Source organism: Arvicanthis niloticus, chromosome 7 (assembly GCF_011762505.2).
Source record: "Arvicanthis niloticus isolate mArvNil1 chromosome 7, mArvNil1.pat.X, whole genome shotgun sequence".
In the NCBI taxonomy this organism is placed as follows: Eukaryota; Metazoa; Chordata; class Mammalia; order Rodentia; family Muridae; genus Arvicanthis; species Arvicanthis niloticus.
Window position 1 is genome coordinate 46,623,731 of NC_047664.1, and position 20,075 is coordinate 46,643,805.

Genomic DNA, 20,075 nt, shown 5'->3' on the forward strand with positions numbered 1-20,075 from the left:
AGACTTAGATTCCATTTCGATGATGGGCTTAGGGTTCATCACATTTGGTGATGTTGGAGCTACATCTCCAGATTCTAATATGCTATTTGAAGGCTGCTAAGTGAACATTTAAGGTAACTCAGAAGTCTCATGAGGTCCCTCTCATTCCGTGCAAACAGTGAAGAGCATGTTAGAATATTTGTCTTCTAACTTCTTTTCCCAGAAACCAGATCCAGAGCTGGGTGAAGATGAGGCCAGTGAGGCACTTCCTGTGAATATAACAAATATAGGTTAAAAGAGAAGACTCAATGATTTAGATAAATAATACACACCATTCTTTAACAAAAGTTATGAAGAGAAACATCTAAAATTTCAATAAAACATGACCTACTGAATAATACCATTTGTGTCACACATATTATAAATAGCTAAAGAAGACTCATTCCAATTTGTTCTTATCATTATATGGCTATATATTACATCATGTGGCTTTATTTTTATGTATTTCAACTGTTTCATCTAGCTTAACAATAAAGGATTTGGCTTTTTTTTAAAAAAAATTTTGCACCAAAGACAATTGCCACACTCACCTGCCTAAATTCTGGTCCTACCACAAAATTCCCCTGTGTAACATGAGTATACACATTTTTGCTTCTAAGCAGTCATTTTGAATTTAAGCCAAACGTCATTTAAAAAAATTCTGTGCCAGTCCTCAAAGTCATCCTGTACTTGGAGACAAAAAAAAATAGATAGTAATAAAAGAAACGAGCTCTCTCTAGCTGTTATGTTGATACACTGTATATAAGTCTTCAGGACAATGGATCAGTTTTTTTCTTGAGCTCTCAGACAGTTCAGACAACAGGGTGCCTCGTCACCATCAAAGAAAAAGAAGAAAATAGATCTCTTTTTGCCTTGGCAGAAGTGTGGTAAGAATATAATGGTCATGATTGATCTCTCTCTACAACTACCATTGTGAACTGAATTATGCAGCCTCGAAAGCTGTGACCAAGTTATAAATTAACTCCTCCAGCCAGGAGGAGATTCATCTAAAGTCTATAATCTTTGAGCTTTGCTGTAGGAGAACTGGAGCTCCAGTACTAGAACACGGATTCTATTTTTGAGCGGTCATATAGGGGTACAGAAAAGTGAGGAGGAAACCTGAAAAAGGAGGTGATTCCGGCTCCCTTAGTCATTGAAACATGATGATTAAGTCAGACCAGCTCTTTAATACTGGCCAGAGTGGAAGCCTGCTCACACATGCAAAACTTGTCTGTGTCCTTGTAGGGTTTCCGACAATGAATGTATCATATCCTAAAAGCTGGTTCACCTGTGGCAGGAACTGAGCAGAATCTAATGATGGATTAGAATCAACCTTGCTCCTGGCTCCAGGTGGAAACAGAGTGAAGGATAGTGTGAAGGTCACAGACAAATAGTCAGTAAGCCACTGACCTGATCACTCAGATTTCCCGTGGACACATATGTGTTTATTTGTTCAATGTGTGTTTTGTGAGAGATTATGTTCATTTAGCAGGATGCTAAATTCTGAGTATGTTGCTGTGTATACTCATAGCATCCCTTTCTTCACAAAGCTTACACTCTGTTGCTGAAGACAGACCACAAAGTAAGAGAAAGCTGGACCTAGAATAGTTGCCTATCTTGCACAGGGCCTGGGTAACCTTCTAAGAACTGAAAAACCCATGCACTCTGGCTAAGTGTGGTGGCACATACCTGTAATCCCAACCTACTGGAGTCTAAAGAAGAGAGATTTCCATAAGCTCAAAGCTAGCCTGGTCTGTATTGTGAGATCCACATCAGCTAGGACTATTTAGTGAGAATCTGTCTAAATAAATAAATAAATAAATAAATAAATAAATAAATAAACTAGATAGATGGATAGATGATTGATAGATAGATAGATAGATAGATAGATAGATAGATAGATAAAACTAAGACAAAACTTGCAATATAAAAATGCTTCTGTGTGTAAGGAAAGATTCAGCATTTTAAGAATATAGAATAGGAGAGTTAGCATAAGTTACCCAAATGGGAACTTAGGTGTGCCATAAACAATGCATAGGAAGAAGCAAGGGTACTTTTATCCAGTCAAAAGGACTCACATGTACTGTAAAGCATAGTGTGCTTAAGCTAAACTACTTGGATATAGTTTTTACTGTTTCAGAAGGAAGAAAGCAAACTCAGTGAGATTAAATGCTTCAGGCTCATCAAGGTTGGAAGTTAGTTAAAAATTCTTGCTTTGTTTGATCCAAAACCCAAGACCTGAAAATGTCAGTGAAATCATAAAATATTAATCTTTTATTCTTGAAAATGTTTTTTATAAAATATACTCTGATTATGATTTACCTTCCCTCGTCTTCTCTATCCTGGAAAAGGTGGCTCAGCCAATAAAACTAAGCTGGCAATGAAAAATAAAATATTTATCTTTTTATGTATCTCTATTTCATCTTATTTTACTTAATACAAAGACCCTCAGTTCCATCAGAATGATTGAAAATGACAGGATTTTCCTTATGTTGTAGATAACTATTACATACACACACACACATGAAGCTGTCTAGTATTATGTTAATTGACCCACAAACTAGAATTAGATAAGAGGGGACTTCAGTTAAGACAATGCTTTCATAAGATCTGGCTGTAAGGCACTTTCTAATTAGTGATTGATGTGGGAGGGCCCAACCCCTGGTGCCATTTCTGGGCTGGCAGTCTTGGGTTCTGTAAGAAAGCAAATTGAGCAACTCAGAGAGAACGAGGCAGCAAGCAGTACCCCTCCCTCTCCATGGCCTCTGCATCAGCTCTTGCCTCAAGTTTCCTGTCGTGACCTATTTCAGTGATGAATGGCAATATGGAAGTATAATTTCAATAAACCCTTTTCTCCCTAACTTGCTTTTTGGTTACAGTGTTTTGTCACAGCAATAGAACCCCTACCTAAGACAAATGCATGCAGTGTTTTCTGTATCTTTTTTTTTGCATCAATGAGAATTGCTCTGATTCTACCTGTCAGCTGTTGTGAACTGTGATGTAAAGCACATGGGAGCACAAATGTCTCCATTAGATAATGATTTTATGTTTGAACACACATCCAATTCATGGGTCATAATGTAACTGCTTTTAATGTTTTGAGAATCTCATTTCTGTCTGTACTTATTCTATTAATTTATATCCCCATTAATAGGCCACAAATCATTCTTTTTTTCCCTTAACATTACCAGTACTTACTATCACTTAGCTTTCTGATAAATAACTAAGACATGTGAATGTTTTCTTTGATTTTCAAAGAGTCAAACTCAGAAAAGCAAAGGGTAGAAGGATGGTTGTGATAGGCTAGGCATCAGGTGGGATAATGAGGGAAAGGTTTTTTTGGAGCAGAAAAGACAATTTACTAAGTGATAGACATGGAATACTTATGAAACTATATCATTAAAACATATTTTAATATAAAATACTATTTACTGTTTGCATTAAGCTTAGTTGCACATACATAAAGATGTAGCTCTGTCCTGTCCAGGGCCCTGAGTTTTATCTTCTTTGGTACTATTTTGATAGAATATACAGTTCTACATCTAAAAATAAGATCCATTTCGAGTGTTTTGGGGTACTTTATGGGGGACTGTTGACTTTTTCATAAAATGAGTAGTGAGCATTTCCTCACTAAAGCACACATATTTCAAACAAATGTTAAAGAAACAGACCAGTTCACAAGTGGAAGAGAGGCAGGTTGGCAGGATGTGGACAGACAGATGTTCATTGTACAGGCAAGCACTTGTTCTCAAATTTGGCATTTGAATTATCTCAATCCTTCTTCTGCTTATTTCCTCTTTCCTTCCTTCCTTCCTTCCTTCCTTCCTTCCTTCCTTCCTTCCTTCCTTCCTTCCCTCTCTCCCACCTCTTCTTTCTAATTTAATACAGATTTATGAGAATCTTAGTAATCTCTCATATGGTCAAGCATTACAGCTATTAGGGGAATCAAAAGAGATGAAGAACCCAACCTTTATGATACTAATATTATACCAATAGACAAAAATAAACAAACAAATGCACTGTGTGTTCATGTGCACACTATTTATTTATTATATGACTGTTTAATTATCAGAAAAAAAATGGATACACTTCTATAGAAACCTAACTTATTGTTATTTTACAATGTAACTTGCTAATGTGGTATCATTAGTACTTTAGAGTATTTTTATTGGACAACTTTTTTTTAAAATGTAAGTGTTAACTTAAATGTACGTATCCTTGCCGCTGAATATGTGAGGATATGTATCATAGTAAATACACATGGACTTGTGCAGCAGTATTAGCAGTGGTGGCAGTGATCGTGTGTGTTTGTGTCTGTGTATGACTATCACAAATGGCCACATTTACCTGTAGCTGCCAGCTTCCATTCTAGTCTCAGTCCAATGGATACTAAGCAAAAAGTCTAAACAAGTGTTACCCAGGATGCATAGGAATCTTCTTTGGCACCAAATTATAATGGTCTCTTCACCTAAATTTCAGAGTATTAACTCAGATCATCTGACAATGTGTTTTCTCAACACAAAGCTTGCCATGTTTAAATCACTTAGCAGATCAATTGATTCCTTACTTCCATCCTATTTTGATTTGGCTTCATGTAATTACATGATCTTGGCTTTCATCATATTAGTTAAAGAAAGAAGCTGGTGCAAGAGTTTGTAGACTTACTGTCATAAAGGGTGAACCAATCAATAAATGTTTGAAGATTTATGGATCACAGGGTCTTGTCTTTGACTCCTAAATGTGCACACTTAACAGAAAAGTAGGCACAGTTATTATGAAAAGCCCCAGGTGTGGCTCCACTGCAGCAAAATTACAGAAAAAATAGGTGTTGACTTGGACTTGGACTTTTCCCTCATCCTGAACTTTGCTGGCCACTTGAACTATAATCTAGTGTTCAGGACATCTTGCTCAAATAGCAAGTGATAATGTAATTTTTAAAGCTACAGTAACAATGACAGAACCATAAGCATAGGAAATAGGAGTCACTCTCCAATACCATTTAGGGGAAGTCTCTTAAAATACAGCTGTCCAACAAAATCTAAAATATCACAAGCACGTAGTCAGAAGCTTTGCTAATCCCAAATATTTTTCTGCTGACTGCCATTGTAAATTATAAACAGTTCATGATGCTACTTCATATTCATGCTTCCTTCAGAGTTTCTGATTCTAATTCAACATCTATAAGACTTAAGTATAAATCCAAAGTATGATATGAGGATGGTGCCTGTGGTGGTTTGAAAGAGAAATGTCCCCCTTAAGTTTATGTATTTAAACACTTGGTTCCCAATAGGTAGAATATTTTGTGAGGTCATGAATGCTTTAAGAGGAAAAGCCTTGCTAGGGGTGGGCTTTGAGGGTAAATACCTTCACTCACTTCTTGCCCCTTCTTCCTGTGTATAAATAAAATATGTCAGCTTTCTGTTCCTGCAACTATGGCATGCCATCTTCCATTTGAGATCACTGGAATAAGCCAAAATACACATTTATGTTGCTTTAGGTAAAAGTGGTTTATCACAACAACAGAAAGGTAACTAATGTAGCATGTCTGAAAGAGTGTTGCTATTTACCACCTCTGCTTGGAGCTCTAGATTTTGAGGGAATGCTTAAATGGATTTTTGTGAAATTGGAGCATGCTATTCTACAACTGAGGTTAATGAAGTACAGATTTCTTTATCAGTAACAATCAAATGGAATCTGAAATTTAAATTATGGGCTAGGATAAAAGTCAATACAGAAACAAGAGTATCACAAGAGAGTGTAACAATTTGTCCAGCTGAGGTCTCCCCTGGAACTGGATGACATGACATACTGGAATCATGGTTGCCTTTCACTGGAGAATTACCAGACTCTATGGAAGAAGGCTCTCAACCTTCCAATGTTTCAGCCCTAATATAGTCTCTCATGTTGTGGTGATCTCAACCATAAAATTATTTTCATTACTACTTTATAATTATAATTTATCTACTGTTATGAACCATAATGTAAAATCTGTGCTTTCTAATGGTCTTAGTAACCCATGTGAAAAGGTCTTTCAAAAGCAGAATGGTTGTGGCCACTGCTCTAGAGTCTCAGATTCACTGTGAGGACATGTATAGAGTTACAAGTTTACCTCTGTGATATTTGATATAGACACATAAAGAAACTGAAAAGGGGCCAGGCTTATAATATGACTCATAGGCAAAGTTGCTTATCACCAAGCATGACCACCTCAGTTCAGTCTGTGAGACCTACATACTGACTCCTGATAGTTGTCCCTTGGCCTCCACATACATGCTTGACATGTCTAAAAACACACACAGACGTCTACACAGTCAGTCAATCTATATAAAGGGCAACAACAATAAAAGAAATTAGAGAAAGAAACTAATTCCATTTCCTATATGATGCTCATCATGATAATTCAGTATAACTTTAAATGATGGTAACAGATAAATTAACCCATTTTAGAATGAGATATTCATTTTCCAGAAGTCCTCTGATACACAGTTTAAGAATTGACCGATCTAAGCATGGTGGTGCATAACCCCAGCATGCATGAGGCCTAGGTGAGAAGCATCCACTGGTCATGAATCTGAGGATATAGTGAGTTCTGGATCAGCAGAGCTTGCGTTATGAAAAGACTCAGGCTCAAAACAATGATACATATAAAGAGCCTGGGTAAATTGGGACTTTAGAATGACAGAATGTGTCCATTTGCACAGTATTTATGTGTTCTAGTTTGCGTTTTTATTGCTGTCTTAAACACCAGAGTACCCCAAGGAGAAATGTTTTACTTAGCTTCTGCTGCTACACCTCAGTCCATAACTAGAGAAGTCAGGGCAGAAGAAGGGAGTCTGGAATTGAAGTAGAGGCCACAGAGGAATCCTCCTTACAGGCTTGGTTCCTGTAACACACTCAGCTTGGTGGGGTTTAGTTGTTCTTGTTTGTTTATTTGCTTATTATTTTGTTCTGGTAGTGGTAGTATTGGTGGCAGTGATGGCAGTGGCAGTGGTGGCAGTGGTGGTGGTGATGGTGGGGTGTGTGTGTGTGTGTGTGTACGCATGTATGTTTGTACAATTGTGCTTTTTTGTCACAGTGAACACGTAGACCTCACAGAGGAACTTTCAGAATTTGTTTCTCTACTTCTACCACATAGATTTCCAAAACTAAATGTGAGTCTTCAGAATAGTATCTGAGTATCAAGACTTAAAATCAAGAGTCCTTATTGCTGAAAAACTTTTCTGGAAGTCATTTCTGTTTTTCAATGTTTTGATCATCTTTCTGGATGATTTTATCCATTTTATCCAAGTAGATCCTCTGTGAATTCTGTCTATGGGAAATCTATGTGAATAGATTGATTGATAAATGATAGATATATAGACAGAAAGACAGATAGATATATAGATGAGACAAAAGAAAAAAAACTAAATAATTGGTGCGAATTATGAAATTCATAGAGAGACAGGACAATGAAAGTGTCAATCTCTGGAAATCCAGGACCTAATCTGAAGACGAATGGCAGGTATAACTCAAGCAGGACAGATGAAGGCAGTGGGGTAAAGGTCAAGACTTCCATTTCTTCTTACTGGGAAAGAGAAAGTGACTTTTCCAATGGTAAGGAAAGTGCTTCTAGAAGTGAATCAATGTTTAAAAGGCACCTTGGGGGGGGGAAATTATTTATATACTGTAATTATGCTGTTCCCTGTTGATCTGTGTCCCCAGTGTTAGATTTCCTCTTGTCTAAATATTGATCATGTGTGGTGTCAATATGTTAATATCTGTATAACAAGCACTTGCTGCATTACAAGCCATTAAAGAGGTAGTAGTGACTTAAATTGGTGACCAATGGCTTACAATTGTGTGAGATGGCAAGCTCAAATCTTTATGAAGACATTCATACAGATCATTTTAGTGAGTGACTATGTCATAAAATGAGAGACTAGGGAAAGATTAAGAGTCCTCATGAAATTGCTTATGAGAGCCTGTTGTTCCTTTCTGCTCATGTACCATATAATGAAAAGAAAATCATCTTGGAAGCGAATACTGGGAATCTTACCATACTGAAAATTCTCGTTCTTCAATATTGACTTTCCCAATCTTCAGAATGCCAAAAGGATACATTTCTAGTCTTTATAATTTACTCAAGATGAGGTACATTGATTTATCAGATGAAATAAAGAACAGTTTGTTTCAGCTTCCTCTAGGTTACCCTGACTGTGGCTGCTTCTGGTTGGCCTCACTGCCATATCTGAAGCTATTAGTTTAAGGTCTTCCATAAAATTTCTCCAACATAATTTTACTTCCTTATGTATTGATTTCCAAAAATGCAAAACCAAACAGAGTCTTTGTTGTGTTACATTTATTGTTTACTATATGTGTGTGAACTAAAGCAAATCATGTAGCCCGGTACAAAGTCTCTGCGGGACAGGACCAAACAGGATTTGAAGTATAAACAAACGTAGTCAAATGGACTGAAACTTGTCAGTCCACTGCAGTTGATAATGTGATCTTTTATCATTGTTGTGTTAGAGGTAGTGGTATGTGTGCACATGTACATGAATATATGTGATATGCATGCAGATGTATATATTCACATATGCGCATATACATCTGTATGTGTGGGTATGCACATCTGTGCATGACTGTGTAAATCTGTGGTTGATGTGTTTCTCCAACACTGTCCCCTCTTTCTATTGAGGCAAGGTTTCTCAATTGAAGCCAGAGTATATCAACATGGCTTCTGTATCGTCCAGCTTCTTCCAAACATCACATTCTCTGAGAGTCCTGGTATTATAAGAGGATAACCACATCCATCCAACATGCATATTGTTCTTGGAGATCTGAATTCTAGTTGGTAAACTGGTGCAGCAAGAATTTTATCCACTGAGACATCTCTTCAGCCTGAAATCATTATTAAAGTTTATTATGTATATATTAGGTATAATGTTTAAATATTTAGCAAGAAAATCTCTTAATAATATTATTGTCAACTCTGCTTACCCTAAGGTGCCCCCAGTGTGTTGTACAAAAAAAAAATCTGTTTCTTTTCTGAAGATAAAGTGTCAGAACTTTGCTTCTCAATGCTAGTTGTCACATGGCACCAAGTAATGTGATGATGTGATGAGAATGTTGCTGTCCATTTAATATGTGACATTGTCTTCTGTGCAAAGGAATAAAGCCTCAACTCATTTTTCATAGATCACTGAGCATTCATCAGATGACAATGGCTTGGTATTGACCTCATCAAAGAGGAAAGACGCCATGAACCGTGGGTGAAGGCTCTCTAGCCTATTATTCTGAGCATAGTTTTGTTGTTATTATTGCAGAAATTTACTTTTTATAGAAGCAAAAGCAATATTACAAATGTTCTTTCTTCCTAATGTATTAAAAGGGTAAATAAAGGTGATAAATAATACTAATATATACATGGCACTGTTGATGTGTAAAGGGGGCAATGTGTCTATGTCCTCAATTGGATGACATCTATAGTCACGTGAAGAGCCAGAATAGGAAAAGATAAGAATGTGGTGTTTATTTCCAATTTCTCAATTAAATCACCATTAGGTTTAAGAAATTAATTTTTATTTCTGAGAATAATTGTTTCTTTACAGCAAGAAGAGATTTGTTGAGTCGCTTTCATATTCCCATTTATCCTATGTCAATATTCACACAACTTTTACAGAATAGAAACTTTGTTTCTGCCTTACAGACAGATACATCAAAACTCAGTACTTTTAGAGTTTTATACATGACCACTCACTTAATAGGTAGACAGGATGATGTTTGAATCTTGATGTGTTTTGTCTCTGATTGATTATAGGCTACTTTGGTATTGGTTGCAGAATGTTCTAGTACAACACTCTCTCTGAGTGTGTATAAGTGATAATCTTGTTAATAATCAAAAGACTCAGAACTCACTGATTGGATTTTGCCTTGGAATAATTTGATACTCATTGGGGGAATGTGTATGAGAAGGAAAGAGGGCCCAGCAGGGAAGAAATTAAGAGAGAAAAGAGAAAGCTTTTACAGAATAATCCACGGTCATTAGTATACTTCAAGACTAACTTTCATCCCTTTTGATAAAGGCACACCTACTACCTAAACACTGTCATCTTGGTACGAAATATTAACCAAAGTAGTTTATTCTGCTTCACAGTAGCATGAGTGCAACCCTGAGGACCTCTGACATTTAAGACTGCAATAGGTAGTTCTCATCACAGATCAGCATACACTGTGGCAACCACCATTCAACTAGTTACAAAAGCACAATCACTTTGTACAGTCTCTTCTAGAATCCATGGTTTTCTCTAGCACAGAAAGAGAACATGATACTAGAACTTTGCTAGATTTTTCTTCAAAAGTGACATGTCACTTATCATTATAATTTATTAACTAAAATTGCCTACAATTATAAAATAGGTGGGAATTCTGCAAATAGCAATACTTTAACTTCTTCCTTGCTGATTTATATCCCCTTAAATCCTTTCATTGTCTTGTTGCTCTACCTAGAACTTTAAGTACTATATTGAACAGATACAGGGAGAGTGGGCAGCTTTGCCTTGTTCCTGATTTTAGTGGTATTGCTTCAAGTTTCTCTCCATTTAATTTGATATTGGATGTTGGCTCGGTGTATATTGCTTTTATTATGTTTAGGTATTGACCTTGAATTTCTGATTTCTCCAACACTTTTAACATGAAGGGGTGCTACTATTGGGCATATACCAAAAAGCTGCCCCACCATATCACAGGGGTACATGCTCCTCTATGTTCATAATGGCCTTATCTGTGATAACCAGAAGCTGGAAACAACTCAGATGTCCCACAACAGAAGAATGAATACAGAAAATGTGGTTCATTTACACAATGGAATGCTATTGAGCTACTAAAAATAAACACATCATGAATTTTACAGGCAAACAGATGGAACTAGAAAATATCATCCTGAGTGAGGTAATTCAGACCCAAAAGAACATGCATGGTATGTACTCACTAATAAGTGGATATTAACCCCAAAACAGTACAGAATACCCAGTATACAACCCACAGAACTCCAGGAGGTTAACAAACATAAGGGCCCAAATGAGGATGATTCAGTCCCATTTGAGAGGGAAAATAAAGCAATCATGGGAGGCAGAGGGATGGAGTGACCTGGGTGGGACAGGAAAGGGGAGAAAAGGAGAACAGAATCAGGTATTGGTCATGTTCAGGATACAGGAGAGAAACCCTGAGGGCCAGCATAAAGAATGGAAATATGCAACATTGGAGGGTGGGAGGGTGGGGGGTGGAACCCGAGAGATGAGAGACTCAGGACTCAAAGGGAGGGACCTTAGGTGAAATGCCCTACAGTGAGAAGAGGGAATCTGTAGAGTCCACCTGCAGTAGAAAGACAGGACCTAAAGTGGAGGAATGGGGTTGTCATCCCACAGTCAAAAACTCTGTCAGACATATACAAAGGTGGATGCTCACAGCTAATCATTGAAATAATCATGGGATCCCCAATGGAGGAGGTAGAGAGAAGACTGAAGGAGCTGAAGGGGCTTGTGGCCCCATGGGTAGAGAGGCAACACCAACCAACAAGAGCTCCCAGGGTCTAAACCACCAGCCTGGGAACACGCTTGGAGGGACCCATGGCTCCAGCTGTATATGCAGTGGAGAATGGCCTTGTCAGGCATTGGTGGGAGAGGAGGTCCTTGGTTCCATGATCTTTCATATGACTAGAAATGAAAAATAAATCAATACTGGTAAACATTCGTTATCACCAAAGTTTCAAAACATAAACAGAATGTTCTATCACCATCTTCTTTAACGCTAGAAATATAATCCTTGGCTAGATGCATGTTCTTCTCTCTGACTAGGCCAGCTTTTCTTAATCAAGTTAAAGTTCTGCTTCATTATTTTAAAACTGCTCATTAAAGAACCAAGCACTCTGTGTGTGTATATTAATTTATCTACTGCTTTCCCTTATGGTTATACTTTCTCTCTTTTCTCAGAATAAAAGCCTTGGGATAGAGCCCAGGATAGAGTTATATCTTGGGTATCCATACAGTCATTGTTTTTTAAATCAGGTCTTTGTGTCCTTAGTGTTAGAGCTGCAGGGTTGGTCCTACTGTAACAGTACTAAGGAGCCTAGAGGAATGGGAATAAGTAGTGGATGTGCACTCTCAAAGGGATGAAGATTGGTCTTGAAATACTCTTATAAAGATGGATTGTGTTCTTCCAGTATGTTTTCCTCCATTGCATCCTGTCTTGTCTTGTTTGCTGATGTGTTTGGGTTAACACAAATTCAGACATATCTGAAAAGAGGAAATTTCAACAGAAAAAGTGAATCTACTGTATTGACTTGTAGGCATATGTGTGGAGTATTTTCTTTTGTCCTAATTGATGTCAACGGGCCCAGGCAACTATTGACTATCAATACCACTCCAGGGAAGGTGGTATTGAGCTGTATGACAACCAAGCTAAGCAGGCTATGAAGTGCAAGCAAGTAAGCAAAGTTTTTCAGTGGCCTTGGCTTTAGTCCCTGCCTACAAACTGCTGCTTCCAGTCTGTCTTGGCTTCTCTAAATAACAGGCTATAACCTGTAAACTAAATAAAAACCCTTCCTTCCAAATGTTCACCACAGCATCAGAAAGCAAAGAAGAGCACTACATAATCTCTCACTTTTACACACACACTCCCACAATGATGTCATCCACTGTGCAGTGGCCAGCTAGAACTCCTTTATTAGAGTAGTTACTGTACCATTTCTTAGACTGCCAAACTCTCTATTAAATAAAACTCTTTGCTGCATAAAGTGACATGTTTCTGATATTTCGTTATGCCAACAGAAAACAGATGAAGAACTGTTTCTTATTTTCTGCATCAAACAATTAGCAAATGCATGCCATCCTGACTGTAAAATGCATTGTGTATTTTATTTGCAGTTATGAAGACCTGCAATCATTTTCTGTCTTATTAATCAGAAGTTATACTTGTTAAAAAGTATCTTTCATTAATACTGCTACTTAGTACAGCTTAAAATCAGGAATCATAACTCCTCCAGAAGTTCTTTCATAATGCAAGATTTTTTTTTAGCTATCCTGGGTTTTTTCCATATGAAGTTATGAATTATTCTCTCAAGATCTGTAAAAAATTATGTTGGAATGTTGATGGGAATTGCATTGAATCTATACATTTTGGTAAGATGGCCATTTTACTAGGTAAATCTTAACAGATCCACATGCATGGGAGATCTTTCCATCTCTGGATATTTTCTTTGATTAGATAGTGGCAAATATTTTTTTCTTATTAAATCATTTCTTAAGCATTTTTTTGCTCTCATTGAAAATAGATTGTTTTTTCACATAATACATCCTGTCTATGCTTTCCTCTCCCTCTACTTCTCCCAGTTTCTGCACACCTCTGTCCCATTCATAAACAATCCCTATCTTTCTAATAAGAGAAAATAATGCTTCTAATGGATAATAATAAAATAAAATAAGATGAAACAAACTAGCATATTAGGATTGGACAAAACAAACAGAAGGAAAAGAGCTAAGAGAAGGAACTAGGAAAAGACCCACTTGTTCATGCCCTCAAGAGTTCTATAGAAACAGTAAACTGGAAGCCATAACATATATACACACTCACACACACACACACACACACACACACACACACATACACACGCACACAGACGGACACATACACACACACAAAACATGAGTTAATAAGACAAAAATATAAACATTAAATAAAAATAAATAATAATAAAATAAACCTACAAAAAGGGTAACACTCTGACTTGGCACTGCGAAACAAAGAACCTCCACAGATGACGCTGATGTTCATTTTCTCTTGGCCACGGACTGCTGGACTCTTAAGAGTAGTTTGTTTCCCTGGTGAGACGCTCTTCAAGGAAACTAAATTTTCATTTGCAAGTGGTTATCAGTTGGAGATTGCTTCTGGGTCTGCTTGCATGAAGATTTTAACACTCTTGCATTTTGGTAGCATAAGCCATGTTCTGAGAAAGGCTGCACACAGAGTATGAATGCTATCATCTTCCCTAATTTTTGGGCTTCCTCTACAGTAAAAGATGGCAAATCACATTATTTATTTCTTGAGTATGTTATCTATACAAGACTGGGCACTCATAGTCTCTTTTCACTTCCTCCTAGAGAGGGAAGGAGGGGAGATAAGAAGGAAAATGGAGAGAGTGAGAGGATGTTTATGCTTGTTAAGATTCCTTGGTACTTGCTCACCTGTGGCCCATCAGCAACAAGAGTTGATCACGTCTTTCTTTTGTTCTTTTCTCTGTGTGGTTTACATTGCAACTATCCCTTTTCATTATCAGCTTCATCCTGCTGCATTCTGAGTTCTGAAGCCTTATTTTGAAAGTGATTTTCTTACAAATGTTTCATGAAATTAGAAATGCCTTTTCCTTTAAGTGATATTTCCAGAAATGCAATCACCCAGAGGTGTTCATCCCATAATTTGGATACTCCTATAATTTGAAGTTATTGCTGTCCTTCAGAGAAGGATGTACTATTTCCAGAGCAGGTTATTTTCAAAAGGGAAAAAACACATAACCCCAAGATTTAAGAGCACTGGAGCCTGCTGTTGCTGAGAATAATTCTTTACGGATCAGTTCAGTTCCAGCCTTTGGCTTAAGGTGACGTAATCTCACTTGGTTGCCTGTATTCATTTGGAAGTTGGTTGCTATTTCAATTTATTTGAACTCATTTAAACAACAGTAAAAAGGGAAACTCTCTGAAATAAATTTAATTCCAATTACTCTGATTCCTTTGTATCTTCTGCCTGTAAATTAAAGCAGTTTCCAAAGGGGCATGTTTAAAAGGTGATAATTCATTTGACAGCTGGAGAAACTGGGATCATTAAAAGGAGACATAATTAACATTGTTTTTAATGCAACCTGGCTCTTCTCTGAGATTTTCAAATGCAGGCCATTTTCTCCTGGTTTTGGCTGCATCTTATGTTTATTGCATGGCAGAAGTTACAATCAGTTTATTCTTTTAGTCAATAAATCACCCAGGGTGTTCTTACCTTGTCCCACTCTAAGTCTTGGGAACAAAATTATAATAAGAAAGGCCTCACATGCACTTCTCTGTTTGTATAGAATAGGTATAAACACTGGAGGAAGGTAAAAAAAAAGTGGGGGAAAAATAGAAGTTCTACAGTTGAAAGAACAAAAGTAATAAGAGATGGGAAAAAATTAAAGTAAGAACTTGTGTATAGAGAGGTATATCAGAAAAGGAAAACATCAAATAAGCATCAGGAAAAACTCAAACACCTAAGAAAATCCAATAGCATTGAAATTTGCATGTTCTCAGATGCATGCACGTAGGATTTTTAAAATATATTTTCTAAAGTCAAGTAGCCTGGTAATAAGCCCTCTCTCCAGTTTCCCTGATGTCAGAAAAAAAAAATTTAATCTTGTTATTTGAAGGTTATCTGTCTCTTCCAGTTTAAATCATAGACTCTTGTCTGGTTAATTTAGACACCTCGTGATTCTTTTTTTCTTAGTCCACTCTCTGCTCTAAGAGTTTCTGGAATGGTTATATGCTCTACAGGTGCAGACATCTACTGTCTTTAGCACTTCAGGGTATTTCCTGGTTCCCTTGAGGTATTTTCTCCTGTCTGGATCTTAGTCTTCAGCACTGAAGACCTCAACAACAGACAAAACAATAAACCTCCTGAAGTCTTATGACTTCTCAGAAGGCAGTGGTTACGCTTGCTTTTGTGGAGAGGACATTTAGGATACAGAGGAATTCTAGGCTCCTACATAGCTAACGTAGGAGGTGGGAGAGGGTCACAGATGTCTATATGGCACAAACATGATCACAAGAACCGTTAAAAGTGGAACCAGGAGGCAGAGGTCTGAAGGGTATGTGACCATGGTAACAAAACAAAATTGTTATTTTTTTGGCATTTAATGTGGGAGAGGTGGTTCATCAACAAGTGAATCAGGAGGAACTGAGGAAAATAAAAGTATTGTGCACTTTCAGAAAGAATGTGATCCTGATAAGCTTTGGATTTTAGCTGAGCAAGGCCATTATCACCTCCACATCCACTCACTGATGTCATCTTGGAAACCCTCAGATTAATAATATATTCAACAAGACACGAGCAACCAGAAAGAGAACGGCAACCCTATTTTTGTCCAAATGGGCCATGGTGCTCCTACCCTATAGACATTTGTTCTTCTGGAATTCCAAAAGAAAGCAATAAAGTCCTTCACTTCTTTCAGACTTTATTGTAAAGTAAGGCTTTGTAAATGCCTGTCTCAAAAGTTGGACAAAGCCCATAGGTTCCTACTCTATGGCACATCTCAAAGGGTCAGTCTTTGTAAAAGCCCTTCATCCTTGTCTGTCTTGCTACCACAGTCCTACAGTCCTACCCAACACCAGCCATCTCTTTTCTCTTCACTGTGAAATCAGGTTTTAGCATGAGACATGTCTTCCATCTTTCCTATTAGGTGATTTTCATTGAGAGTTGATCTTAAGTAGCTAACCTTTTGGATGGAGATGAGTGTGTGTGTGTGTGTGTGTGTGTGTGTGTGTGTGTGTGTGTGTTCTCACCAGTGTGTCAATCTTATAAACAAAAGCCTCTTACCTACCAAGAAGTTACTTGGCTCCTAAAATACATTTTGGAAAGTATGGAAGAAACTGTTTCTCTTTTTTCTCATTTGGATTTCCCACTCCTCACTCCACCCTCAGAGTCAGTAATTGCCTAAGAATCAATAGATTATATATTATGGCATTAAACTCTGAGGCTTGCCAAGATCAAAAGCAACAATCCTATTTAAAAGGATGCTGCCAAGTAAAAGATAGAAGCAAGGTGGCAAAAGAATATAGAAGAAATGGGAAGAGAAGACTAAGCAAGAACTATACCTGAGTCCTCTGGAGAACGTGAACAGCAATTGCTTTCCTGAAGTTTTGTAGCTGAGTTGCCCTCCAAGAATGATGAGCCACTTGCCCAGACTTAAGCTATTTATATTTTTTACAGATGGAGTTTCCTGCCCCGATATGATTTTCTTTACTCCATCTTCTCTTTCCCGAAAAATTCTTTTTCATTTTTCACAACAAAACTTATTCCCCAAGAATCCATTCTCTCCCATTCTTGCAAGTGAATACCTATCCATGTCTGGCCATGTGGTGAAATGAGCCAGCAGCCCACAGGTGGTGCTCAGTACTAACCACTCTGTTCCCCAACATTCTGCTGGCAGTTGTTCCACTTGCTTTCCACATGACTTCTATATTCTTTTGCCATCATGCTTTTTTTCTTTCTTTAACTTGGCAGCATCTTTTTAAATAGAATTGTGGCTTTTCATCTTGGCAAGCCTCAGAGTTCCATGCCATCATGTATAATCTATTGATGCTTAGGCAATCATTGACTCTGAGGGTGGAGTGGGAAGTGGGAAATCCAAATGAGATAAAAGGAAATAGTTACTCTTTAGGCAATAGAATTTTATTAAAAGTGGAACACGATCCTACGCAGTAACTAGGCATTCATAGATGGTACCATTTTTATCTTCTGCTCATTTTGGTATGCAACTTAATATTTCACAGATAGAAATACTAAGTGTCTTTTTCTGACAATGTAGGCCTCACATCCTCAGTTCTACTCTGGCTTTCCAATACAATATCTCAAGGAAAACAATCATATAATATCAACAAAAAGCAAAGCCAAGCCAATCTAGGTTCATATCACCCCAGGGCTACTGTAGAATAAGAGTAACTAAGTCTTCTAGTTTCTTCTGATAAAAAACATTACAACCTTTTCCCATACTTTTTTTGCAGCTCAAATGCAATAATTTTAAATTAGTTATTAAATAATTTTTTGCATATTGAGATTATAATTATATAATTCCTACAACCTCCCTTCCACCACTACCCCACTCCCACTCAGATCATTCCATATGTACTGCCACTTGCTTTCTTTCAAATCTAGGGATGCTTTCTCTTTAATTGCTCTTGTTGTTGGTGGTGATGGTGGTAGTGGTAATGGTGGTGGTGGTGCGGATGCTGGTGCTGGTGCTGGTGCTGGTGCTGGTGCTGGTGCTGGTGCTGGTGCTGGTGCTGGTGCTGGTGCTGGTGCTGGTGCTGGTGCTGGTGCTGGTGCTGGTGCTGGTGTTGGTGAGGGTGGTGGTGCTTACAGTGCTGATGCTGGTGGAATATTACCTATATGCTTTTGTTTCTGGGTTGCGTGTTTGGTATTGGATAACCAATTAGTATGCTCTTCCTGAGAAAAACTATTTCTACTGTTCTCATTATTTCAAACTTTCCTACAGATCTTTGTCTAGGGTTGAAGCCTAATGAGCTTTCCAGTTGAGCATGTCTATAGCTATTACTTTTGTTCAGGTCATCTTTATGCAGCCATGTTGATGCGATTTCATGAGTATAGTTTCTACATTTTTAGGAAATAGAAACTCATAGCAAGTCCCTTTATCTTTGTCTCTTATAACCATTCTACTCTGTCTTCTGGAGTGATCAATGAACCTTTGGTGCAGGATTTATACTGTAGATTTGTCAGTTGGAAGTTATTATTACTGGTGTTTTGTTATTGTTTGTTTGTTTTAAGCCATATATATACATATATAGGTACACACACACTTCTTCTTCTCCTTTTCCTCCTCCTCTTCCTTCTCCTCCTTCTTCCTCTCTCTCTTTTTCTATCTCTTTCTCTCTCATGCCTACTCTGCTTCTACATCTTACAAATTTACATAAACTCTGAAACCTTCTATTTTCTGCCATCACTGCCATCCCTGCCATCCCTTTTCTTCTCCGATCTAATTAACTGCTCAGAGAATTTTCTATATCTTACATTAACCCTTTTTTTGAGACCTTTCTTTTTCTCCTATCCTGTTTCTTCTGTTTCTTCTTAAACTGTGCTGTTGTTTCTAAGATTTATTGTGCACAGTGAGGCATGGATGTTACTTTATGGAGTCTGGACTTTACTCTTAAGGTAGTTATTTCAATAAAACCTAGGGTCTGAAGAGATGGCTCAGTGAGTAAAGTACTTGATGTGAAAGAATGAGGACCAGAACCCCAGAATTCATATAAAGCTAGGCAATAACCAGGGCACCTGTGGACCCATCACTCAGGAATCAGAGACAGGGGATGTAAGGAACAAGCTAATGATTTAGACTATGCGGAATCTACAAGCTTCAGGTTCAACAAGAGACCTTGACTCAATAAAAGAGTAGAGAATGCTTGAAGAAAATACTGGCTGATAACTTAGGGTTTCACTTGCATGCACATTCAAGTCAACATACAAATACCGTAGGCAAACATTCACACAAACATGCAAGAATACACAGACAGAACTTGCAAGTGCCATATATACTCATATACACCAAGATGTAACTTGAAGAGGAAACTGCTAATATATAAGATTCTTTAACAAATAAAAATATTTAGATGATGGTGTCATACTATATCCACTTAGCAAAACAGTAGTAGTGGATTTCTCTCCAAGACCTAGGCTTTCCCCAACCAAGTGATTTTTGACTAGAACTGTGGAATCAGGCATGAATTTCTTCCTATGAAGATGACCTCAAATCCAAGCAATGAGCGTGTGTAACAATATACTAAAATTGAAATAATGGACACATCTTGACTAGAAGTTTGGTATTATATCATGCAAGCTCTACAGCTGGGTGAAAGCTTTGGCAAGTTTTCTCTTCCAGCAACCTCCACAGCACCATCTGGCTCTGCATATAAAACTCAACAGTGAGGGGATACCTGACTTGTTGATAGCTGGTAGGATTATCAGCTTGACTGAAATGGTATTGAAATTTAGGAGACAGGGGCCACTCTCAAGTAGGGGGTTATCATTGAAAAATGAAGAGGCTCAATTTGAACTGAGTTAGAGGACACAGTAGGCTTGATCATCTCTGCTACACTATGATGACAAAAACAAAGTAGGAAGCGCATATGAGCATGGTGCTTGCTTGTGACTGTAAGATGGTCTTGGTAAGCATGAGTGATTCTAGTGGGAGGAACATATGGTAGCAATGCTGGAGATTAAACACATGCATTTTACAAATCAAAACATGAGAGACAGACAGAGACAGAGGG